Below are 14,229 nucleotides of genomic sequence, written 5' to 3'. Positions count from 1 at the left end.
GCTGTGCCCTGTTGTGGGGTTCCTCCGTTCGTCTGGACTTGTTTTTATGTCCCCTTGAGGAGTTTTGTGTGTTTCGGTCAGGAGAGGTTAAGAGCTGCTTCTTACTCTGCCGCCATCTTAACCCGGAACTCCCTGAAGTCTCCCAAATCACTTTTAATAGCTTTCATTTAGAAAAGAGGTGGAAAGAGTGAAAGTAGGGAAATACAAAAAAGATTAGAGAGGATGTCTTGCCTAACATACTAAATATTGCTCTGGTGCTCAACTCAGCCAGGCTCAACTTGTTAACCCTCTCAACTGAAGTTAAACTCTCTCCAGAAGTCAGGAAAGGAAAGCCACCTATTCACTCACCCAAGTTCCCTCTAAGAAGCAGGTCAAGATGACTTGAGCTCCTGAAGTCAACTCTTCCTTAAGCCAACTCTCTTCTTGAAGTCAAATTCCTTCTTGAAGCTGAGTTCCTTCTTGAAGCTGGCTTCCAAGCCCCCAAAATTCAGGACCTTTTATAGTGGCTTCTTGTCCCTTCCCCTCTTCACAGGGGCCAATCAAAGCTTCCAAATTGTCCAGCACTGCCCAGAGGGCAGTGTCTTGTGGGATCCACTTCTCACCTCTGAAGTTATTTATTCTTATTATAGGCCTCTGAAGGTGTAAATCTTTTTTATCATGGGATTCACATGTTTCTGACTGATTGGGTTAAAAGGGTAGAGCTTTCTTTACTTAGTGGTTATCTGGGTACTATGTAGGGGTACTAAAAGAAAGAGTTGACTAAGTGTTATCTCAAAGTAGACAAAGAGAATAAAGGATCCCCTTTCACAATAGTAGGATTCTGTTTTTTTAATCCACTTTGCTATCTGCTTCTGTTTAATGGGTGAGTTCCTTCCATTCACATTCAGGGTTATGATTACCAATCTCCTTTAAATCCTCCTCTATTCCCTTTCTCTCTGTTACTCCTCACCAGTATTTTACTTTTTGTTCCTTCACCCCCCTGCCCCCTGCCTCCAATTACCTCCTTCTTCCCTTGTCTTATTCCCTTCTACTTCTCTATGGGATAAGATAGAATTTTACACCCCACTGAGTATACTTGTTTTATTCTCTGAGATTTTTATGATGACAATAACATTTAAGCATTGCCTATCACCACTCTTATCCTCCCCTCTCTAAAATTTTTCTTGCCTCTTTATGTTATATACCCCTCTTTCTCTCCCTGCCCTTTTCTTTTGGTGCAATCCTCTTGGTCCTTGATTGTTTTTTATTTTTTATTTTTATGTATCATTCTTTTGCATTCATATCACTTCATACATACATATCATTTGATATCATCACATTTATATATATATATGCATATATATATATATATATATCAATCATATCATATCATTATAACTATCTTACTTCTCCACACTCTTTCTGAATAAATTCCTTCTATCTTCTCTACTACTAAGGGTAATTTCTGAGAATTATAGAAATCCTCTTTACATGTAGACTTATAAACATTTTGACCTTAATGAGTCCCTTAAATTTTCTCTTTCTTATTTACTTTTTTTGGGCTTCTCTTGTGCTTTGTGTTTGGACGTCAAATTTTTTGTTTAGGTCTGGCTTATTCCTCAGGAATGCTTGGAAATCTTCTATCTTACTGAATACCCCAACCCCTTTTTTTCTCTGAAAGAATATATTTAGTTTTACTTGATAGGTGACTCTGGGTTGTAAACCTAGATCTTTTGGCTTCCTGAATATAAGTTTCCATACCTTTCAATAGTTTAATGTAGAATCACATATGCCCTATGAAATCCTGATTGTATTTCCATGTTATTTGAGGTTTTATTTCTGGAGGTGATCTGTGAATTCTTTCAATTTCAATGTTATTTTCTTATTTGAGGATCTCTGGGGAGCTATTTTTGGTAATTTCTTGAATATGATATGCAAAGTTTTTTCTTGATCATGATTTTAAGGTAGTCCAATAATTCTCAAATTGTATCTCCTCAGTCTATTTTTTAGGTCAGTTGTTTTTTTCAATAAGATATTTCATGTTTTCCTCTATTTTTTATTCCTTTGATTCTGCTTTATTGTTTCTTCATTTCACATGAAACCATTAGTTTCTAGTTGGTCAATTCTCATTTTTAAGGCCTGATTTTCCTCTGCCAGTTTTTGGTTCTCTTTTTTCAATTGACCTATTTTTTCTCCCATTACCTTCATTTCTTCTTACATCACTTTCCTTTCTCCTTGTATCACTTTCCTTTCTCCTTATATAACTTTCATTTCCATTTCCCACTTTTCATCTGTCTCTCCTAATTGGTTTTTAAAATCCTTTTTGAGTCCTTCCAGAATCTGTGTTCAATCATATTTTTCTTTTCGACTTTGGGTGTGTTTCCCTTGCTTTCATTTGTCTGTACATTGCTCTTTGTCTCCATAAAAATTCTTTAGTGTTAAGTGCTTTTTTGTTCTTTTCTCATTTTTTAATCTATTTATAGGTAGGCTTGTGGAGATGATGTGATGGTCTGAGGGCTGAGAGCTCTGAGAGCCCCCTCCCCCTGCTGATTCAGTTGACCTTTGGGATGCTGGTAGCTTAAAGACTTGCTTCAGGCTTAGGCTTAAGCTTTTGATTTCACTCTGATCTTGATCAGGTCAGGGGCTGGACAAATTTTAGCCTCAGGTTTAGTCTCAAGCTTTTGGTTTGTGTACTTGATCCAATCAGACACACTCTGTCCTGTCTTATAGCTCTGCCCTGAGCTTTAGGAATAAAATATCAATACTTAGTAGTAAGTACTGTCATTCAACCCAAAGTGTGAATTAAGTCCTTGTCCCAAGGTCAGACTAGAATTCCCTGGCCTGGGGTTCCAGACCTCCACAGTTTTGAAATTTCAAGGGGTATGGTTTGGTTTTTACCTCTATTTGCTCAGGCAGGGCCTCAAGGTCTGAATGTTGGCTCTAGCGTAGGTTCCCGAACCTTGGACAGCAGATGTGGGGTGAGGATGATGTGGCTCACTCTAGGCTTGCTCTTTTCTTCTTGCTACTGCTTCTTTCTGGTTCTGCTCTCCTCTCACCCCAGTGTCCTAGATGTTCATTGCCTACCGTTTGCATTTTTCTTTTCTTGAAAGTTTTTTCACTCTGTCTCCTTGTTGGTTCTTTCACTCCTGTATTCATTTTGTGGTGATATTTTATTCTTGGTCAGAGAGGATTCTCATGGTGTCACAGAGATGCTGAGGATTACCCTGTCATTTTGGCTCTACCCCTGGAACAAATAGTTTCTCTTTCAAACTGATTAGAGAAACACAAATGGAAAGGAAGTCAATAGGGCTCAGATCATCATTGTAGCCTCCTGAAGCCAAAGCTAATGACTTATTTGCCTAGAAAGAGCTAGATGTGTCTCTATCTCTCTCCCTCTCTCTTCACTTGAAGTTACAAATAGTAACAAGAACAACAAAAACCACAACAACCAAAAAACAATTAATTGTCTTTCTATAGTTCATGCTTTTAGCCAGAAAATTTTTCTAGTGAAATATAAAACAAATATAAAATTTCCCACTTCCCAACATTTTATATGCTCTCCTTTCTTTCTCTCTTAAATTACATTATTGGAACACATGGATTAGTATTGCAATGAATAGTTAACCTTTTCTTTCCCCATACTTAAAGACCAAATAAACAGAAAAAAAATACTTGGCACTTAGCACGGTGTATGGCATATAGTAAGTACTTAATACATACTTATTAATTGCTTATGTACCTAAATGGAGATCTAGGAAACAGCTCCAAACTGTCCTAGGAAAGCAGAGAACAAGGAAAATAAAAGACTAAAGAATTGCTATCCTTATCTCTTCCCCTCTTGTTGAGCTTAGCAAATATAGGAACTGCTCAGACTTGGTGTATGGTTCTCTAGTCTGGCATGTTCTGGCATTGATAGCCTCATTACTGTATAACTTTGCTCTCACTTCAATAATGTTTTTGTTTTTTACACCCTCTGCTTTTCTAGTCTTCTGCTTGTAAGGCTTGCTCCTAAAGCAATTTAACTCCCAAGCCAATTCTCTTTTGCTGTTGTGCTCTTCTAGCTTTCACATAATTTTAGCTTCCAGCTTCCTTTAGGCTAAAAGAGTTTCTAGTTAGGGAAAATTCCCTGACAGCTGTCAATAGTACACTGGAGAATTTCTGTACTGATTATCAGATTTCTGTTTCAAATGTGTCTATAGCTCCTAAGCAATCCCAAAGGGCCATACATTTTTATGTTTATTGTCTCCTGTCTGGAAGAAACTAAGATATTTAGAGGTATTGTTTTCATTCAGTGGTTCAATGTGATTTCTGAATTCAAGTTCAAAGGCTTTTATCCATATCTTTCCTTGGTGTACAATAAGAATTTTAGAGTTATTGAATAAATTGTCATTTTGAAATTACTGGGGAATCATTCCATGAGATGAAGTGCTTAAATGTATTTTTCAATGTCTTCATTTCTTTCTAGGTTGCCATTATGACTCTCTGGACTTTCTCTCCAATGTCTCAGAAACCTTTTCACCTCGGAAGCTCATTCTATCCCTCAATTTCTCTCATTGGAAATAGTCTCTTCCCTGTGGCCTCTCCCTCTAGTTCCTCCCAGAACCTTCATTTTAAGGACATATAAACTCGTCATTTCTTCATTCTTTTCTAGAATTTCTCAACAATGACCCCTCACAAGGTAATGCATTCCAGTAGTAGATGATGTATTGATTTTGGAAAAGAGCTACTTAGTCCATTTTGGCCCAAACATAGAAGATAAGAGGTTGTGAGGGAAGAGAAAGCTATTGTTTAGTTCACATTTATTTTCGTTGTTTTTGAGTCATGTACAATTCTTTGTGAGTGCTTTTGATGCTTTCTTGACAAAGATACTGAAGTGGCTTGTCATTCCCTTCTCCAGCTTATTTTACAGATGTGGAAACTGAGGCAAATAGGGTGAATTGATTTGCCCAAGGTCACACAACTAGTAAGTGTTTGAGACCAGATTTGAACTCAGGAAGTTGAGCCTTCCTAATTCCAGGCCTTGAAATCTATTCACTGGTTGATCTAGTTGCCCATGCTCTATGCTCTAGATTTCATTTATTTCCTCCACAGTATTCTTCAGGAAAAAATAATAAAAACCTCATGCTGCATAGATAATGCAGTTAGTTTTAGTTATCTTGTCAACAACAACAAAAAATCAAGGGCTTAAGGCCTCTTTTTCCAAATCTTTTCTTTATTTCTTATTCCCAAAAGTTCATATTTTTTTCTTTTTGTATGATGACTAGGTGATGAGATGGTAAACTAGCATTTATTTGACCCTATCCTGTTTGGCTTCAGGAACTGGTGGTTTGGCACCTTTTGATTCTTTGCTATCTTGTGGCTCATGATTCTCTGGGCATTTGTGAAAGTAATTGATGTCATAGCAGTACTATCTTCATTGAGGTGACTGCTGATTCTGGGACACATGTCCTTGGCTATGCTTGTCTTCATTACCTTTCTTGTCAAACTATCTTTGGTGTGGATGGTCCCTATGGAATCATAATCTATACCTCCAATTCATATTCTGTCTCACTGGTCAATTTGTTCTTTTGTGCCTATTGTATCTTCCATCACTTCTCTCTGTTCTGGAGTGCTGGATATAGTAGTCAAAACCCTTCAGGTTTCTGTGTGTAGTCAGTTGGAAACCACAATATAAGAGTGGTTCCTCTTTTTGGCAGCCTCATTTTGGAGCACTCCCAGAACTCTCCTTTCCTGGACTCTCACTATTTTAGTCATTCTGCTGATAACTTCATGGAGAGAGGACCCCATGTGACATGGACACCAACAATAGTTAAGGATCTGTTGCATAGCTATTGCCTTGCAATGCATGGCAACAGGGTTTGGTTCAGTGGCTACTGTTGTGTGCAGATGCAAAGCATGGAATCCCTGCAAAGGTACAGGGAGAGCCTCACCCAGAATTCCAAGGGACCCCCTGGGAGAACTTTGGGTGAGGGGCAGTTGGGAAGGGTTAAAGACAGTTTATTTGTGGGATTGGATGTGAGCAGACACTCTGCTTGTTTCTCCTGACTTGGGGTTTCTCCTGAGAAACCATTGTAGTAAAAGCTAGTGATTTCTACTCATAGGATTAGCCTATTTGTCATTACTATTCTTCATTAATATAATTATATAATTACGTAGTGATTAGAGAGTAAAATATTTATCAATAGCAAGAGAGCCAGTTTTAGTTAAATGCTTCCTCTCCTCCAGTGAGGAGGGGGTAGGGAGCATCAATTTAACAGTTCAGGGTCACCTTTCATTTATCCTAAACCCTTCATTAACTTTCTCTAATTTTGCTTGTTAATTCCTAATATAATTTTTTACCTTCAAATCTGTGCCTGATAATTATTTGAAGATACTTACAATTCAGTCTGTATATTTAGTTGAATCCTGTTGGCTGCCAGTTTAAGATCTCCTCTGTCCTCAACAGTTAGATAAATAATTTCTATATATCTCCTCTAACTAACCTGAGAGGAATATAAATTTAAGAAAGAAACATTATTGGGGTTTCAGCCATAACAGAAACTCACCAGAAGAATCTTATTCCTGTCTTCATTACCAACTGAAGCAGAAGCAGGTAGAGGGGGAGGGGTTTGAGAATCAGGAGTGTTTTACCCCCTCCTTTCCTCACTGTAGCCTGTCAATCTCTGGCTCTTGACTTAAAGCTATATTTGGCTCTGATACATTTATCTGCTTCTCCAAACTATCTGTTATTATAATCATAACTCTACCTCTATACCCTTTTCTCCTTAGATAGCATTGAATTTCACTGTCTCCCCTTCTTCACTGGAAAAGTGAAGGGGTTTCTTTCTTTATGGCAGCCTGATGTACAAATACATCTTCCTCGAAATCATTCCTGTTTGATGAAACCTTAGTCTTTTTCTTGAACCATTTTACTGCTTCCAGAACCATTGTTGGGAGGATGTTCCTGTCCCCTCTATCAGCACAATGCTACTGGGGCCACAACTGGGTCTGTTGCAGCCAAAGCCAAGTCCTTCACTGCTGGGCTTGGTGTCTATATTGCAGACAGTGGGGGTTGCTGCTGGGTCTTTGTGTCTCTGCTATTAGTTGTTGCTCTTATGGTGATTCTGCTGATTGTGATCTATAGTGGTAGTGGCTCCTTCCCATATCTGATGGAAAATAGGCAAGCTATAGTAAGGATGGATTATGGGGTCTACTTTCTGCCTCATCTATCAAACTCAAATACACATATTTTTAATGTTACAAAGTTCCTCTTTCTGGGACAAATGGATATTTATGTTGTGACAGATCAAATAATGTGCTTACAGTAGAAACTAAAAGTTTCTAGGGGAATTTTAGTTTTCAAATTCTGCCTTTAATTATTAAGTTTATTATCTATGATGAACAGGGAAAGAATAAAAGTGCCTATATATTCTAAAATATTTTTAGAAACTCTCTTTGATGTGGGGGCAAAGAACTCGAAATTGAAGGAATGTCTATCAATTGGGGAATGGAGTTGTGGTGTGCAATTGTGATGGAATAATACTGTACCATAAGAAATGACAAATGAATTAATTTTTAAAAAGGGAAAGATTTATATGAAGTTATGAAGAACAAAATGAGTAGAACCTAGAAAACATCATATGCAGCAACAGAAATAGTGCTTGAAGAATGACTTTTGTTTGTACTACAGAAAGTACTGATAAATAGAAATAAAAAGACATAGTTTTATATATAGATGTATCTTTTAATCAAATGATAACTTCTCTAATAGGGGCAGGGAGGGAGGGAAGGAGTTACCTGTGTATTTTAATATAATAAATAAATAAATTTAAATGAAAAAATTAAACCCAAAGATCCAACTTCTTCCTCAACCACTGTCTTTATAACTTGGTTTTCTATCCCAAACACCTTACTGAAACAACTCTTTTAAAAGTCATCAATGACTTCCATATCACAAAATTTACTGGTCTTTTTCAATTCCATAATCTTCCTGACTGTGTCAATTGACACCTTTGAGTAACCTTTTCTGAATACTCTCCCAGTTCTCTTTTTTTACTTCTAAGGCAGTGATAGTGAACCTTTTAGAGACCATGTGCCATGTCCTACCCCCTAGACTTCATGTAGTGTCTCTCCCCCATACCAGATGGGGGGTTTGGTTCCCAGCCAGTTTGCATCTGGAGAGGAGACCACCTCCTGCCACCAAAGGGACACGAGGCTGGATGCTGCTATGTGGAGGGAAGGGGGATGAGCAAGGGGGCTGCTGGCTGTACTTTGCTTGGCCAGAGAAGACTGGTAGGATTGGGAAGGTGAGGGAAGGCTGGGGGGTGGGGCAAGCGGATACTTATTACAATGCTGGGTGCATGTCCTTATTGAGTCAGATTCAAATTCAGCTCCACATGGCCTTCACTAGGCTCTGTGGCAGAGATTCAAGCCTTTTAGGCTGATTATATTTGCATAACAGTGGCACACTATTGGCACGTGAGGGTGGGAGCTGGGGGCAGAGGGAGTGCAGTTAGCTTTTGGGGGTGGAGTAAACCCAAGACTTGTGACTGGAGAGGAAGGATGAAAGTAGAGATGTTTTAGGGGGTGTGGCTGGGCCTGGTGGTAGGAGAGGAGACCCTCCCCCCTTCTTACCCCTGAAGCCTCTAGTTCCACAAGGGATGGAGAAAGGGAGGGGAATAGCCTGAGCTTTCTGCTCAGGGGAGAGAGTAAGTGCAGAGGGGAGGGGAGGGGCAGTGGAGAGAGGAAAGGAAACCGCTTTACCAAACCTTTGCCTTTCTAGTAACTAACTCTGCTGGAGATGGTGTCCATGCCAACAAAGAGGTCTATGTGTGCCATCTTTGGCATGAGTGCCATAGGTTCACCACCACAGTTCTAAGGTAACTAGATGAAACAGTGGAGTTCAAATCAGACCTCAACTCTGTGAACCTGGACAAGTTACTTAACATCTATCTGCCTCAGTTTTCTTAAAATGTAAAATAGGGATAATAATAATAATATCTTCTTCTCAGGGTGATTGTGAGGGTCAAATGAGACATTTATAAAGCATTTAATCCATTGTCTGGCACATAACAGGTACTTAATAAATTGTTATTTCTTCCTTCCTCCCTTGGTCATTTTAATGACCAAGACTTCCCTCTGAGAAGAATTAAGGAAATGCACTTTCCACTCCTCCTCATAGGGTTTAAATCTACACGAGTATATAATATTGCTTACACTTCCAGATATAACAGGTATCCCTTCCCCATCACAATTTTTCCTATAGTTGTTTCAAGCTGTACAATGTTCTTTTGTTTCTGTTCATTTCACTCCATATCAGTTCATGGGGGGTCTTCCCAGTTTTTATAGAAATCAAGTAGTTTATTATTCCTTTTAGCACAATGGTATTGCATTACCATCATATACTACAACTTGTTCAGTCATTCCCCAGTTGAGGGATACCCTCTCATTTTACAATTTGTTGCCACCAAAAAGAGCACATCTATGAATACTTTTGAACAAGTATTTTTCCTTATTATCTTTTTGGGGGTACAAACCTAGTAGCGGTATTGTTGGGTATGCATTCTTTTAAAGCCCTTTGGGCATAATTCCAGATTGTGTTCCATAAAAGGTGGATCAATTCACAACCCTACCAGCAGTGTATTAATGTTCCAATTTTGCCACATTCCCTCCAACATTCATTATTTTCCTTTACTTTCATATTGGCCAATCTGTTAGGTGTGAGGTGCTACCTCAGAGTTTTGATTTACATTTCTCTAATTAGGAGGGATTTAGAACACCTTTTCATGTGGCTATTGATAGTTTTGATTTCTTCATCTGAAAAACTAACCATTCATATCCTTTGACCATTTGTCAATTGGGGAATGGCTTAATTTCTTATATATTTGAGTTAGTTCCTAATATATTTTGGAAATTAGACCCTTATCAGAGAGTTTTGTTAAACAATCTCTCCCCCCATTTTAGTTGTATTGGTAAGAAACATAATTCTTAAATGGTCACATCTCAAAAAAAAATGAACAAGTCAATGAACTGAGAAAAAATCCTCAGGGCCAGATGGATTCACAAGTGAATTCTACCAAAAATTTAAAGAACAATTAATCTCAATACTATATAAATTATTTGGGAAAATAGGCAAAGAAGGAGTCTTACCACACTACTTTTATGATACAATTATTGTGCTGATACCTAAGCCAGAACAGGGAAAAAAAGAGAAAGAAAATTATAGACCAATTTCATTAATGAATATACATACAAAAAAATTTAAATAAAATACTAGCAAGGAGACTACAACTATATTATATAAGAATCATTCACTATTACCATATGAGATTTCTACTAAGGATACAGGGAATATCAATGACCAAACTAACAGAAATCACATGATTTTCTCAATAGACACAGAAAAAGTCTTTGAGAAAAAAATATCCATTCTTAATAAAAACACTAGAAAGGATAGGAATAATTTCATCTTTCCTTAAATTTAAGTAGTATCAATCTAAAATCGTCAGCAAATATCATCTGTAATGGGAATAAGCTAGAAGCCTTCCCAGTAAGATCAGAGATGAAGCAAGGATGCCAATTATTACAACTACTGTTAATTATTGTACTAGAAATGCTAGCTTTAGCAATGAGAAGAAAAAGAAATTGAAGGAATTAAAATAGGCAGTGAGGAAACTAAACTATCACTCTTTGAGATGATATTATTGTATACTTAAAGAATCCTAGAGAATCAATTAAAAACTAGTTAAAATAATTAATAACATTAGCATTGTTGCAGGATTCAAAATAAACCCACATAAGTCATAAGCATTTCTATATATTACCAAGAAAGTCTAACATCAAGAGATAAAAAAGAGAAATTCCATTAAAAATAACTCTAGACAATAAAAATCACCTGGGAATCTACTTCCCAAGACAAGTACAGGAATTAAATGAACACAATTACAAAACACTTTTCCCACAAATAAAGTAAGTTCTAAACAATAGGAAAAACATTAATTGCTCATGGGTAGTCAGCACTAATATAATAAAAATGACAATTCTACCTAATTTAACTTACTTATTCAGTGCCCTACCAATCAAACTACCAAATAATTATCTTATAGAACTAGAAAAAATAACAAAATTCAACTAGAAGAACAAAAGGTCAAGAAGCTCACGGGAATTAATTTTTAAAAAATGTGATGTGAGTTCCAGTTTAAGATGGCGGCAGAGTAAAAAGCAGCTGCTTAACCTTTCCTTACCGAAACATATAGGACTCCGCAAGGGGACATAAAAACAAATCCAGACAAACGAAGGGACCCCACAACAACAGAGTGCATAATTGAAGGCACGTGGGTTCGGAGCATTTCCATGCTATAAAGGGGTGAAACAGCGAGTTTGGGGCACCCATTAAGTCATAGGCAGCTCCAGGGCCTGCTCCTGAGAACAGCAAGACTTAAGACCCCCAGAGGCTAAAGAACATGCAGACTTTGAACACAGACCTTGAGGGCAGGGTTGAGTGAAGGTGCAGACGCAGGCGAAGACAAGGATCTTGAGTACAGGCTTAGACCATGAGTGGGGACCCAGTTCAGACAGGAGCAAGACCGTGGAATCAGCTCCCTGAGACTGTTAAAGGAGCCTCTGGCAGAGGAGCAAGTAAGGGGACCACCAGGAGGCTTGACCCTGAGAACAACTAGACCTGAGAACTCAGGAACCTAAAAAGCTCAGACATACCCTGAGTGTGAGGATAAAGCTGAGAAGGTGCTGGGCTAAAAATGGCAAGCCAGAATCAAGAACCCCAGAAGAGAAAGACCAACAAGAAGAAATCTTTAACACACAACAACTTTTACACAGAGAAAAGCCAGATAACAGAGTAAACAGAAGAGGAGAACAAACAAACAATCATATCCAAACCTTCCCAAAATAATGAAAACTGGTCACAAGCTCTTGAAGAATTCAAATATGAGATGACAAGAAAGATGGAAAAGATTTGGCTAGAGAAGTGGGAAATAGCTCAAAAGGAAATCAGGCAAGAAAATAACAGTTTAAAAGGCAGAATTTCACAATTGGAAAGTGAGGCAAGTAAATTGAAGACCAGTAATGACCAGATTGAAAAGGAAAATCAAAAGATTTTTTTGGAAAAACCAAAAGATTATAGCTGAAAACCAGTCCCTAAAGACTAGAATTGAGCAATTAGAAGCTAATGATCTCTCAAGACAGCAAGAACAAATAAAACAAAGTCAAAAGACTGATAAAAATAGAAGGAAACATGAAATATCTCAATGAGAAATTTACAGACCAAGAAAACAGGTCTAGAAGAGACAATCTGAGAATCATTGGTCTTCCTGAAAAATCAGAAATTAATAGAAATTTGGAATCCATACTAAAAGAAATTATTTAGCAAAAATTGGCCTGATGTTCTACAATAAGAGGGCAATATAGATATTGAAAGGATACATAGATCACCCTCTAATCAAGACACTGAAAAGACAACCCCCAGGAATATAATAGCCAAATTCAAGAGCTTCCAAGTAAAAGAAAAAATTTTACAAGAAGCCAGAAAGAGACAAATCAGATATCAAGGAACACCAATCCGGATCACACAGGATCTGGGAGCCTCCACACTAAAAGACCACAAGGCTTGGAATATGATATTCAGAAAGGCAAGAGAACTGGGTCTACAACCAAGGATCACCTACCCATCAAAACTGAGTATATACTTCCAGGGCAAAGCATGGGCATTCAACAAGATAGAAGATTTCCAAGTATTTGCACAGAAAAGACCAGGACTAAATGGAAAGTTTGATATCCAACCACAAAAATCAAAAGAAACATGAACAGATAAATAAGAAAAAGTGGGGAAAGAAAGAAAACTCTTATTTTTTAAATTTGCCTCTTTAAGGGCTTCAATAAGATCTAATTATTTGTATTCCTATGTGGAGAAATGTTATGTGTAATTCTCTGTAGTGCACTCTAATGACTATTTTAGTTTTCACTATTATAGTAATTAGAAGAAATATTCATAGGGAGAGTTTGGAGTACTATATGGTCTAAGATGATATGGGGGGGTGGGAAAAGGGGGTTAATAGTAGAGGACAGCAAGAGAAACCTGAATGAATAAGAAAAATAGGATATTCTATTACATACAAAGAGGGCATGGGAAGGGGAGGGGATGAATACTATTATAAGAAGGAGAGGAAGAGAGCATTAAAAGGTAATTTTTAAACCTTACCCTCAGTGGAAATAACCCTGACATGGAAGAGTAGCTATATCCATTGGGATATAGATCTCTATCTAACCCTACTGAGAAAGTCAGAAGGGATAAACCAAGGGGAGAAGGGGAGTGGGGAGGTCAAAAAAGAGAGGGGAGAAGAAGGGGGAGGGAATTTATTAGGCCTTTAAAAATAAAAAGAGGGGGAATAATAAGGGAGGAGGTAGAAAGGGAAGTTAATCAAGGGAGGGGATAAGGGATACCGGCTTAAAGCAAATCACTGGTTTAAAAGGAAATAGTTTAAGAAGAAGGGGTAAGAATAGGGGAGGATACGAAAATGTCAGCAAATGCACAACTGATAATTATAACTCTGAATGTGAATGGGATGAACTCACCCATAAAAGGAAGCAAATAGCAGAGTGGATTAGAAACCAAAATCCTACCATATGTTGTCTACAAGAAACACATATGAGGGAGGTACACATACACAGGTTTAAGGTAAAGGACTTGAGCAAAATCTTTTGGTCTTCAAATGAGAAAAAGAAGGCCGGAGTGGCGATCATGATTTCTGACAAAACCAAAGTAAAAATAGATATGATTAAAAAAGACAGGGAAGGTCATTACATCCTGATAAAAGGCAGTATAGACAATGAGGAAATAATAGTCCTCAATATGTATGCACCAAATGGCATAGCATCCAATTTCCTAAAGGAGAAACTGGCAGAGCTCAAGAAGGAAATAGATAGTAAACCATACTAGTGAGAGATCTAAATATATCTCTTTCAGATCTAGATAAATCAAACCAAAAAATAAATAAGAAAGAGGTAAGAGAGGTGAATGAAATCCTGGAAAAATTAGATTTAATAGATATGTGGAGAAAAATAAATAGGGACAAAAATGAATACACCTTCTTTTCAGTGCACATTGTACATTCCCAAAGATTGAGCATGTACTAGGGCATAGAAACATTTCAAACAAATGCAAAAGAGCAGAAATAATAAATGTAACCTTCTCAGATCATAATGCAATAAAAATAATAATCAGTAAGGGCACCTGGACAGGCAAATCAAAAACTAATT

Source organism: Gracilinanus agilis, chromosome 4, assembly GCF_016433145.1.
Source record: "Gracilinanus agilis isolate LMUSP501 chromosome 4, AgileGrace, whole genome shotgun sequence".
NCBI lineage: Eukaryota > Metazoa > Chordata > Mammalia > Didelphimorphia > Didelphidae > Gracilinanus > Gracilinanus agilis.
The sequence above is the reverse complement of the archived record's forward strand: the minus strand, read 5'-3'. Positions refer to the sequence as shown.